General features: G+C 38.9%; 1 protein-coding gene across 3 annotated transcripts in view; it reads left to right on the forward strand.

Annotated features, from left to right (window-relative positions):
* ST8SIA6 (ST8 alpha-N-acetyl-neuraminide alpha-2,8-sialyltransferase 6) overlaps positions 1–11,718 on the forward strand; it is an 81,667-nt gene extending 69,949 nt beyond the window's left edge. Inside the window, exons 9-10 of one of the 3 annotated variants that reach the window (XR_002100556.1) lie at positions 10,651–10,838; positions 11,220–11,718. The gene's annotated coding sequence lies outside the window, so the exon portion shown is untranslated. Of the gene's footprint in view, positions 1–10,650 lie in introns of all 3 variants that reach the window. The other 2 variants (XM_019532498.1, XM_019532501.1) reach the window with 2 other exon arrangements.
* The last annotated feature ends 247 nt before the right edge of the window (positions 11,719–11,965 follow it).

Consider the following 11,965-nt stretch of genomic DNA (forward strand, 5'->3'; position numbering starts at 1 on the left):
GGGGGGGGGGCGGTGTTTCTGGTTCCAAGACGGCAACCCTCCCCTCCCAAAAGGAATATTTCTGGGACTTCCAGAATGGAGGGACTTCCAGCAGTAAACGTCAGGGGTTAGAGGTGAAACTTCTAATCCTGAGATGGTGACTGGGTGATGCAGTTATCTAAGAGCCTCAGCATAAAATCTGGCCCGGTCCTTGAGCCAGTTTCCTAAATGCAGGTTACAGATGCCTATGAAAGGATTATGTTTAATTCCAAGATTCATCTGATCTGTTGTCCGAACAAAACCTACCTACATGGATGTAGATTTATTTTTCAACTAAATCAAAATCCCCAGCTCAGAGTATCTTAATCAGGTTCATTTTCCACAGAAATAGGATTTTCAGGGAATGAGACATTAAATGAATTATAATAAGACCCTGTATAATAAAATACAGTATTTTAATTAGGCTGATAGAATATACTGGTATATCTTTCAAGTTGTATAAAGAAAATCTGCTGCAAACTCAACCCAGCAATCTAGGTGCAGAAGATAATAAGCAACTTTTCTTCTGGCTAGACTGTGAAATGCATTTCAAAATAGTTTTTGATGCTATTTAGAAAACAAGCTTTCAAATATATATTTCCCAGTTTGTTCCTAAATTGGCACTTTTAAACTTTCAGGCTGCTAGGCCAAACCAGACTTGCAAATGTTCTTGTCCTTCAGCTTTCTCAGTGTTCAAGAGAATAAAACAGAATGAGAATTGCTTCTTACACGTAATGTTATGTAATATAATTCTAGACTGAGGAGGAGTATACACATGAGCATGTACACTTATCTATTGCTGGGCTCTCCTTTTTTACTGTAAAAATTACAGTGTATAGGAAATGTTTAGAAATGTATAATGAATTTCTTAACAACATGCATAGTAGCTAGTCATTTACATCCTGCAGTTTCCACTGTGCTTACTCTTCATATAATATTAATCACTGTAACTGTACCATATAATTTTAATTATAGTAACTACACCAGCTAAGAATGTAAACAGGCAGCCACTTATAAATTTTTCATCCAGACTAGAACACACAGTAGCTACAAAAATGCTTAAACATATGTATGGGTTAATTAAATGCAGTCTGTATTTGGCAGTTTGAAAACTGCTTCTGCGGCCAGATTTGCAGAATAAGCTACAAACTCTAATCATAGGGATAAATAGCAGTGCCCAAGGATTGAATGTTTTTAGTTAATGATCTATATTTAAAAAAACAAAAACAAAAACCCTAACCCTCAAAGGAAAAGGAATGAAACACTTTTATTAAAATTCATTCTGCTTACAGGACTATAAACTATTAGAAATGGGTGAAAGCTTTAAATGGATGTTTTAATTGGAAATGGCCTTTTTAAAGATTAAATATTTTCACTTTCCTACTTTCTGGTAAACATAAGGATTGGGTCTGTGCAACTCTCCTGAATGCATGGGCAGTGGGAAGAGATGGGGAGGGAGGTTCCCACACTGAGCATACGTAGAAGCATCAGGAATAACCTTGCCCTCAATGTGCGCTCTGTGGACCAATGTCTCTGCTAATGGGAGATAAGAACTGCTTTGCTGACTTGTATGGACTCTGACAATCGTATCCCATTCCCTTTTAGCAGGGGTTGGAAACCTGCAGGGAGATGGCAACTAATACCTCATGAACCACAGCAGTCCTGAGGTTTTGGAAACCACAAATTTGAAGGAACTCTGACTCTTAGAATAAACTCAGCCAGAAGAGAGAATGCATAGAATTATGGGAGATGTAGTTCAGCCAGGGGTGTTTGTTTATATGAAAAAATGGGGATATTAGGCCTCCAAACTATGATTCCCAGGAGGAAGTGCTCTTGGTAGGGAAATACATATGCTCAAGTTGTTGTTTAGCTATTGTGAGCATGCAGTAGACATGCCAGATAAGCTTCCTGTGAGTATTGCTTTTATTTTCCCTACTCTTCTATCATGATATTTACTAAAAATAACAGTGACAGAACTGGAGCATTACTGATGATTTCACCTAGGCAGAGATGGCTTATAAGCTCCACCCTAGCCAGCTGGGGGTTTGAACTGGCTTTTTGGAGAGAAGGAATTACGAGCTGGAATTACTGAGTTCTTGTCAGAAATACCCTAGCAATAGCCTAGCTTAGAAGGACAGCTTACCCTAAGTTTAACATCTGCATTGTCATTTAATTCACTCAGAAGAAAAGTTTAAAATCATCCTACATACAATAGGCAAGTCTTCAAGTAGTGTATTTGGGCATGGAACTACTGACTTCAATAGAAATACACCATCTTCCAGCAATTCAAAGGATCATAGGAAAGTAGAGGGGAAGGGACCTCACAAGTTCATCTAATCTAGCTCTCTCCTTAAGGCAGAAGCATCCTTGACCAAGCCATCCAAGTCAAGCATTTGTCTAACATGCTCTTGAAATTTTCTAGGGATGGAGCTTCCACAACTTCTTCCAAGATTTGACCACTGCCATAGTCAGAAAGGTCCTCTTAATTTCCAACCTAAATTTCCTCTTCTGCAGCTTAAGGCCATTTCTTGTAGTCCTGTCTCCAATGGCCACAGGCATAAGACCTCTCTATAATCACCCTTCAGATACTTGAAGACTATTAGCAAATCCCCTCTTAGTCTTCTCTTCACCAAACTAAATAACCCTAGTTCTTTCAGCCTTTCCTCATAAGTTATGCTTTCCTTGGCTCTCTTTTTTTCTGTTGGAATTTTTCATATTTTTTTCAATCCTTTTTGAAGCATGTGTTCCAGAGCTGGACACACTACTCCAGGTGAGTGCTAAATAAAGCAGAAGAATAACTTCTTTTGACTTCCAATAAATATAAGCTCAAGGGGAATCATGGCCCATTTTCATATTTAAAAGTATCAGGAGGAAGAAGAATCTGTTTAAAGAAAAATTGTGAAATTATAAATTAATGAGGCTGGCAAAAACCCTATTGGCCCGAAGCCTTGTTCCACTGAAAATACTGTCTGCCTGCTGGAAAGAGACAGCAGGGAGGCTGCAGGCAGGCTGGAGTGACAGCTGGCACAGCAGCTTTAAGCTGCAGCTCAGAGGGGTGGGTTGACAGAGGCTAAGGAAGACTGAGCCACTGCAGAGTTAGAAGGGAAGACAAATAGCCAAACAGAGCAGTACAACTGGGCTGCCAATCTGAGGGGAGGGGCAGGGGAAGGAGATGGGGTTGATCAGAACGACAGACCTTAGCGCCAGTCAAAGAGGCAGACAGTGGGCATAGGGGATGCAAGTATAGCCTGTGTGGAAATAGGTTGGGCCAGCTGGAAGTTTAGTGCTGAATATGCCTCAGTTTGGTATTCAGGTCTGTGGGGATTGTATACAGAAGAAAATGGGCCTGTGCTTTTCAACTCCTGTTAGATGGTTCAAAGACAGCTATTTTTGACAGAAAGACACAAAGCCATATAATTTTCCAGACAAGCCTGAAAAGACTATAGCAAATTCTCTAGAGGCTTTCAATTTTAGCAGTTCTTGCTGTTGAAATGTATGGTTTGATCTGACTTGAAGGAGCAGAAGATTTGCAGTCATATCTGTTGTAACCTAGGGGGCTAAAAGTTACATACCTAACCCAAAAGCAGGTGTTTGCAAACAGGGCAAGATTTTCAGAAGTGCTCAGTGTGTGACTCCTTGTCCCCCTCTATTGGTGGGTTCATGCCAGAGAACATGAAACTACACCAAACCACTGCTAATGCAGTTGCTGCGTTAGCTTATAATGAAAGCTGCCAGCAACTGGGGCTCTGTTGCTTATACTGGTGGTGTACAGACATAGGATTTGTAGTCTCCTAGGACTCCCATGCTCTAGGACAAGCTTGCTCGAGCTGCAAAAGGTATGGAGTACAGACTTGTCCATAATGAGACCACAGCCTAAAAATTGGAACGGCCTTGGGCTCCCATCATTCAGGCCCATATGTGTTCTTTACTTCCTATGGACCTGGCTTACAATAAATAGATGTGAACAATTTTGACAGAGCTGCCTTCTTGATATGGGTCCCCAGCTAACATAGCAATTCAACTTTTGGCTGATGAGCAATCCTGTTGAACTGAATGGAACTAGATCCAGGATCTAAGATAAAACATGCACAAGTGTTATCCTAACTCAGCGATATACTGGAAATAACAAACCACAGGAAGAGAAGTGGCTTTTATCTAGTTAGGAAGCCTCCCAGTATTTCAGATTTGTAAACTGAAACAAAATTGTATTTACAATGGATTTTCTTGTAACCAAGATTGGCATAGGGATGGAACAAACCTGCAGTAGAAATGAAGTGCTTGCTAGCCATTTAATTCCTCTTGGAGAAACAAGTTAAAATATTTCATACAGGAACACACTTATTTTTGAGTATCAGTGGATGTATACCATCCAAATATTGATCAGGCTGATGCTGCTTGATTCATATCTGATTTGTAATAGCTGGGTGAGATGGCAAGCTGTAGTTTAGGCAATCCTGTCAGACATACCAATTACTAGACATTCTAGTAAGTGTCTTACCATAAAAGGAGTAGATGTTTGAATTACATAACTCATTATCTGTCCATTTCACTCCTAAGAAGTCTATGAGCCTATGATACTGTGTAACAAATGTGTGGAAGAGAGTTCATTCTGAAATGCAGCTGAACACATATGGGAGAAGCAGAACACATAAATACAGGTTAAATTATTATACCTAAAAATGGCTTATTCTAAATACATATGGTGTTCGATTATCATACACAAGAATCAGTGGTAACACATTTTATTGTTTTAATTTCAGGAGATGATTCCTAAGGAGAGAATTTGTGTAGATCTCAGCAGTTTGATGTTGGATTTGATCTGATGTTGTTTTGTGAGCCTTAAACTGCACTAGAATAATTCAGAAATATTTTACATTTAAGGGGAAAGGAAATGATTTTTTGACATAGCGATTGTTAATTTTTCAATTTTCAGTCACATTTTATGTAGATAAAATTATCTGAGAACATTTTCAAACCCCTTGATTATTGGTTCAAGTTAAAGCACAATCTCAGAGTGACAGCAGTATGTGACAGTCATACTGTTTTGTTTGTTAATTTGTTATAATATTGAGATATTTTGACATAAGGATTGCTATTTTCACATGAAATTGAAAAAAAATGTTGGATTTAGTTTCATGTGCTGTCCTCAGCAATGAACTTTTTCTAAGGGTTTGACCTTGCAAACATTTAGCACTTACCTACATGAGGAAACAGCACTTATGTAGCACATTAAGGAAGTGAGGTAGTTTTACTAGTTTCGTAGTTGCACTGAAATAGTGTGTTAATTTTGAATTAGTTTGATTTCTACACTATGGGTAGTCCCAAGGACTGAGACTGCTCAGCTGCATAAGGTTGTGTGTGTACATAAGTGTTTGCAAGATCAAAGATCAGAGATTTTTTTTAAAACATTATTTGTTTGTCCAGGGTCCAGTTCAACTCCTTGTGAGAACAATGGGTTAGTTTCCATGCTATATCTCCCAGCATCTTAGCAGGGTATAGCTCTGTGGGCATTCCTTGTTTGCCCATGTTCCTCCTTTGCCCCAATCTGCATCTCTGACTGTAGATGACACTCACTTGACACACCCAAAAAACCAATTGCCCACTCTCACATATCTCTACATTTATTTTTCTGGTGACTGATGTCCAGCGTCTGGCCTAAAACATAATACAGTAGGACATCTGGGGGATTCTACTAATACCACCACAAACGCTCCTCCTGTGTCTGGCTCCATCCCCTGGTCCATGCACTGCAGTGGAGTGGAGTGTGGATAGTTACTTAGCTCATCTCATGAAGATCTTTTGCTTAAGGAATTCTTTCCTTGTGGCCATTATACAGTCCCAATCTGCTAATAAATAAAAAAGTAGGAGCCAGAAAAGGAGTAACAAGGCCTGTTGACATTAACAGGAGTTGGGCTGGGCCCTTGTTTCTACATGTTTGATTTACAGGAAGGCTGTATAGTCACAAGTTTCAGTTCAGAAAAGAGAAATGTAATAACCAGTTTCTGTTACCAGCAGAGTCTCAGTGACCCTTTGGGGAGTGTTTAATGATCAAATCAAAGGGGTATTTTTCCCTTATTTTGTTAATGTAGGTCAGTATTGGGTGTTTCCTCTAATTCATTTCCATGTAACACTAATTCTACACTATACATTAAACTAAAGAACAGTAGCTATTCCATTCACTGAGCACAGCTGATAACAGAGTATTGGGAAAAGACTGTTTAAATGCATTGAACATAAAAATGCTCTTTTGAACTATCTCTTTTAAAGCATATGTTCACACTGTTCAGATATTTTTCATTCTGATCATAGGAGCTGTTTTAATTATAATAAAATATTTCCCCTTAAAATATTCATTAATTGTTGTGGTTCTAGTCCTGCTGGTCAAGCCACATTTAGAACTATTATTAATCTCAGTGGGGATGATGGAAGGATCAGGTTTAATAAACATGCAAGCCTCATCTTTTCTGTCCATGTCTGTTTCTCAGCAGAACGGTCAATTTGTTGCAAAAGTCTATTAAAAAAGATTCCTTTAGGGCCCTAATCTGCCACCCACAAATATGTGAATGGCCTATAAGCTTCAATGAGGCTACTGAAACAGAATTGTGTGATTCCTATGTTTATTACAAGCCTATATCCAAAAGCAGTGAAGCAAGGTGTGAAACAGAGACTTAACCTTCTCGTATCCCATAACACTGGATTCTAGATTCTCACAAACATCACACAGACAAACACACACACACATCACCTGTGTTTAGTCAGGATCCTCAGTTTATGCCTTTGAAATGCATAGGGGTGATCCTGGATAAGAGTAGGTCATGTAGCACCTCTCTCTGACCCCACCTTCCACACAGACCCAACATCTGTTGTCTTTCTGAGCCACAACACATTCCTTCAGAGTGCTTTTGAGCAGGAAGGGCCCTAGTGGAACATGTTTCCATCTTTTCCCCAGCCCCACTCCAACATATAAAACTCCTTTTATGCTGCATTTCCTGCTTGACTGCATCTGTTGGAGCTCAGCCTGGGAGAGATGTTTACAAAACCCATAATTCACTCTCAGTCTTCATAAATACTAATGGAAATAAAGATGAATGCATATGTATGAACAGCTCCCTCAGACAGACCTACAGGGTAAGCCTGTCAGCCAAGAAAACCCACTGCACAATCTGTCATCCTCTTAATTTTTTTCCTCCAACTGTCTGACTTCTAGTTAGCCAATATAAGTGTTAGGACATCTGGGGATCTCAGCTGAACATAATCAGAATCACTCCTCTAGTGTTGTCCTTTGCCCCCATATCACTAACACCTGTGCACAGTGAAGAGTATGCTGGGATGCTGTGGGAGTCTGGGTTATCTTAAACCAGCAAGTGGTCTGGTTATAGACACTGCATAAACTGGTTTGACCCAAATCACTTAGGTCTGATACAACATTCAACCAGGTTTATCTCAAACCAGTTTCAGCCATTTTCAAACTGGTTTATGTGCACTAAACATTTCTCCTGTTACAAGTTTAAACCAGTTTCTGATCACTTAAACCAGTTTATGTGTAATGTCTGTCCCTAGTCATGAAGAGTATACAATTGGATTGTCCCAAATTGGTCGCACATAAACTACAAATCTCTAATTCTCAATAGTATAAATATGTAGCATAGGTCTTACTTTAATGACCTGTTTTAATTTTTTTAATACGCTGAACCCCAAAGTTAATGGGTGAATTGATTTTATTTGTATTAGCTTCTAATTTATAATAAGACAGGTCATGGGCTAATTTTACTTTGCCCTTTTGCAACATACTTTGTGCCTGTTTCTTCACATTAACTTGTATACAATACATTTTGTGGAAACTACTATTCAGGCTTATATATAATTAAGTCCAGTTAGCTGACTCAGACTTAAAAATTGCAGTCACTGTAGTGAATAGCTGAGCAAAATATTGTTTCATCACCACTTGGTTAGTAGTGAATAAATACATTTTGCATTTGGGCTGTGAAATGTTTATAACACTTTCACAAGTCTAAGCTAAAAGCAGTTTTGATTAGATACTCTGAAATGCAGGTTAAAAATGGCCTGGCACTTATTGTTACATAATATTTGCAGCAATCATTTTTATGTCTGTTGGTTTTCAAATGCTATAGTATGTCAAGGGAGAAAGCGGAGTTTATGGTGGTGGCTAGACTCCCTGGATACAAGGAGTCTTCCAGAAGAAGTTAGGGGACAATTCAGTGCTCGAGTGTCCCAGGTATTGAGGTCAACATTGTATTTCTTCAGCTTGGCCTTCTAATTGGCCTTCTTGAGTCTCTTCTTTTGCCCACCTCTGGAGTGGTGACCATTGCGAGTTGAGAACCTATTGCCAGGCACCATTATGACACAACTCATCCAATGGACCTAGTAGAACATAAACCTGGCTTCAGTGCTGGTGGTGTGGGCTTGAGCCAGAATGCTAGCATTCATTCTTCTGTCCTCCCAGTTGAGATGGAGGTGTAACAAGAGACCCAAATCCTGTTACTCAGTTATAATGGAAAGGGAGGAGAGGGGATTACAATGGGGTGGCAGGAGGCTCCTGTCCCTTTAAGAAGACATAGGCTAAGCTGACTGCATGGAGTCACAGCTGCAAGAGTGCAGGCTGACCCTTAATTAACAGGGAACACCCCCGTGCCGATCAGTAGTGTTAAGATCATCAGGGAGGTCAAAGTTTCTCACTGAAGCACTGCTGGAGATGATCGCTCTTAGCACGCTCTTTAAAGCACTCAGTATTGAACCTCTTTGATTGCTTCTTTTGTTTACATCATTTTGGGGTGATACAAATGAACACGGTGGAACGTATCAAATGATGATCCATCCAGCAGTCATCTGCACTGGTCATAGCTCTGCTGATATGGATGTCATGACAGTGTGTGCCCAGGACAGTGACAAAGACCATCAGGTGCCAGTGTTTTGAGCAGGGATACATCTATGATATCTTTCATTTGTCACTTTGGCAGAGTAAGCATATTAGATTTCTAAAAATAAAAATATTATTAGGAGCATGCTAACAATCCCAAAGTGTGCCTCGGAGGTGAAGGCTGATGATGCCCTTGCTAATGACTGACTTGCAATATCATCAGTTTAAATCCTTCCTGTCTGCTTTTGTCTCTTTGTTTTTCTGCATTTAATGGTTTGTTTCCCAGTAGGACTCAATGCTAAAAGAAGCTTATCACTTTCAGCTTCCACTCAGTATTTAACTATTATACATTTCAATTTCGTATCCACCAGTTATTTTGTATGATTGTCAAACCAGTATCAGAACAAATCTGATATTGCTTGGTTATAAACTTGGAGAGGGCATGCTTATGCCAACCTAGGTATCTTGTTTAGCAAACTGCCCACCATCAGTAGGTCCAGAAATGACAACTATAAATAGAAACATTGGTTTTAAGTATATGTCACAGTTCAGCAACAGTACATTGTTTCAGGCAGTATAGAATATGCAACTACAAAACAGCTTGTTCAGTAGGCCTGTTCAACCTCAGGGTCTCAAACCAGACCCATAAATAAGCATCCCCAAAATGTTCAGAGGATTTAATCATATTTCTCCAAGCTAAGTACTACCTGACATGCTCATCTCCTTCTGTTTATACAATAAGCTTGAAATAATTATATGATTCAGTCACATTGAAATTCTGTAGCCTCGGTACAGAGGTCTCACTAGGTGCTCTAGCAGTCGCTTCCCGTCCTAAAAATGTTTTAATCTCTTAAGAAGGGAAAAGGCCTATGCACCTATTAAGGATGTGTACACATGCCTGGTATTACTGTCATTTAGGTCTTGTCCCTCTGTTGAACTCCCTGTAAAGAGAATTCTAGCAGGGTCTGGTCTTCTGTAGCACTTAACGTTTATAAAACTCTTTAAAAGCAGTTTTTGACTTGATGACCTCTCGCTGCTCTATCACTAATATTAACATGAAACCCATGAGTGCAGTTGTAAACATGAGCTCAATGGGACTTTACTTGAATATGGTTACCCTCATGCATAAGTGTGTATCCATCCTTCCAAATCAACTTGCTTTTGTTTTAAGGACTCTGATTGCTGGTGTATGCTTGCTTCACATCATTATATTCTTGTGCAGTAGTCTCCTTAGGTCTGAAGTTGACAGCTCTTAGCTTGAGGAGATCATAGTCAGGTAACACTTGAATTTACAATGCTTCAGCTCTAGATTGAGGACAGTCTCTTTCATTTTCAAGTCTCCTGTCAAGGAAGGCTCTTACTGTACTGAGTGGTCTCCTTTTATGAAGTCAACATTTGCTACTAGAAATGACACAGCCCATAGCTATTTCCTATTCTAAGATGCTACCATGTGACATGTGTTGGCAAAGATTAATACAGTACAACTCTGTTTCTTTGGCTTAAATGTTAGAGCTTCTCTTTTGTAGTCTGGTGGTTCAGTTAAGTCCCAGCAGGAACAGATTCCTCATTGTGGTGTCAAGTAATAGATAACTCTTTCTTCCAGTGTGGAAATGTTATGCAGCTTTGGCAGTGTGATGGCAGATATGTTGAGTATGTTTTATGTTGGAGGAAGGTAATGGTGTTTTTCTGCAGTGAGAGAGAGAATTATTTTTGAAGTGATGAAAGTGTTTAATAATCTAACTATTATTTCATAGAATCCTGAAGAAAAGACATAGGAATGAGTAGTACTGATGACTATGGAAGGATATTCTTAAATACAAGATTGCTGGCTTTTTATCCTTTTTCTTCAGTTCAGTGCCTGTCAGGGACAGATTCCTCACAGCAAGGCTGTAAGGAAGCAGCCTGCCAGGCTTCTCAGCTCAGCTCTTTCACTAAATTATGGGTGAGTTCCTTAAAAATACCCCTGTCTTTTCTTAAAGCACTTTTTAAACTGAATCATTTAGGTGCAGGGACAGAAGTGAATCTGGGGGGAGATCAAGTTGCAGGATCTGTTCTTTTGAAAGCCAGCTAACTGATTGTATATTTCAGGTAGCTAGGCATATTGGTGATATTAATTATGCCCACAGACAGTTGCAAAAAAAAATGACAGATACCAATCACCTGAACTGGGGCAAATCAAGGAGTTAGCAGGATTTTACAGACCATTTCTATTTTCATGTTAGTTTATTTGATGGATTGATTCAAGTCAAGTGCAGTAAATAAAATAGGGAGATTCTAGAAATGAGTATTATTTAAATTCATTTTTATTCTGTTTCCTTTGTAGGTGAATATCATAGCAGTTATGACACATTTTTGAGCTGTTATAACTGCATTCCATGAACATAACACCAAATAATGCTGATAGTGTAAGCTCTGCAACTGTTATTTTAAAAAGGTCTCTTAAAAAAAATCTACATTCACTAGATCTGTTTATGCTTTCAAATATAAACTTGATATTGTCTGCTCCCACCTGTGTTTAGGATGTGCACAGTAAACTGTATAAACGTCTTTGCAGGATTTAGGAGGCATGCAATGCCACTGTATTTTTATTGCAATGCACTTTCTGTGTTTTTATTGCAGAAAACCCAGATGAAGATGTATTATTGAGATATTGATTAGCTTATTTAATTTATACTTTGTTTTATGTTTTTAAGTGCCTACTGATTTAATGTAAAAGGATGCATGGTTTCATTGTTCTGATGCATATTTAGGACACTGCACCTGTTACCTGTTGTAATGGAATATTTTTGCAAACTCTGTTTGGAAATAAAAACTTATTAGACATATCTGAGTGGCTTTTCGTATATTTAAGGCTTGGCTATTAAAATATACTTTATGACAAGAAGTTTTGTGGTGCAGTAAGTTAATGTGGCATTACACTTTCATCTTCACAACAGGGTTATTAACCAGTTGTACGTTTAGGGATGTGGAAGAAATCAAACTTCGCGTTGTGGTTGAATCAGAACTGACAGAGCCAGCTTTTCTTTATTTAGAGCTGTACTGTGATCACAGGGCAAATTCCATACAGCA

The sequence above is a fragment of the Crocodylus porosus genome, unplaced genomic scaffold (assembly GCF_001723895.1).
Source record: "Crocodylus porosus isolate Cpor-Errol unplaced genomic scaffold, CroPor_comp1, whole genome shotgun sequence".
Classification (NCBI taxonomy): Eukaryota; Metazoa; Chordata; order Crocodylia; family Crocodylidae; genus Crocodylus; species Crocodylus porosus.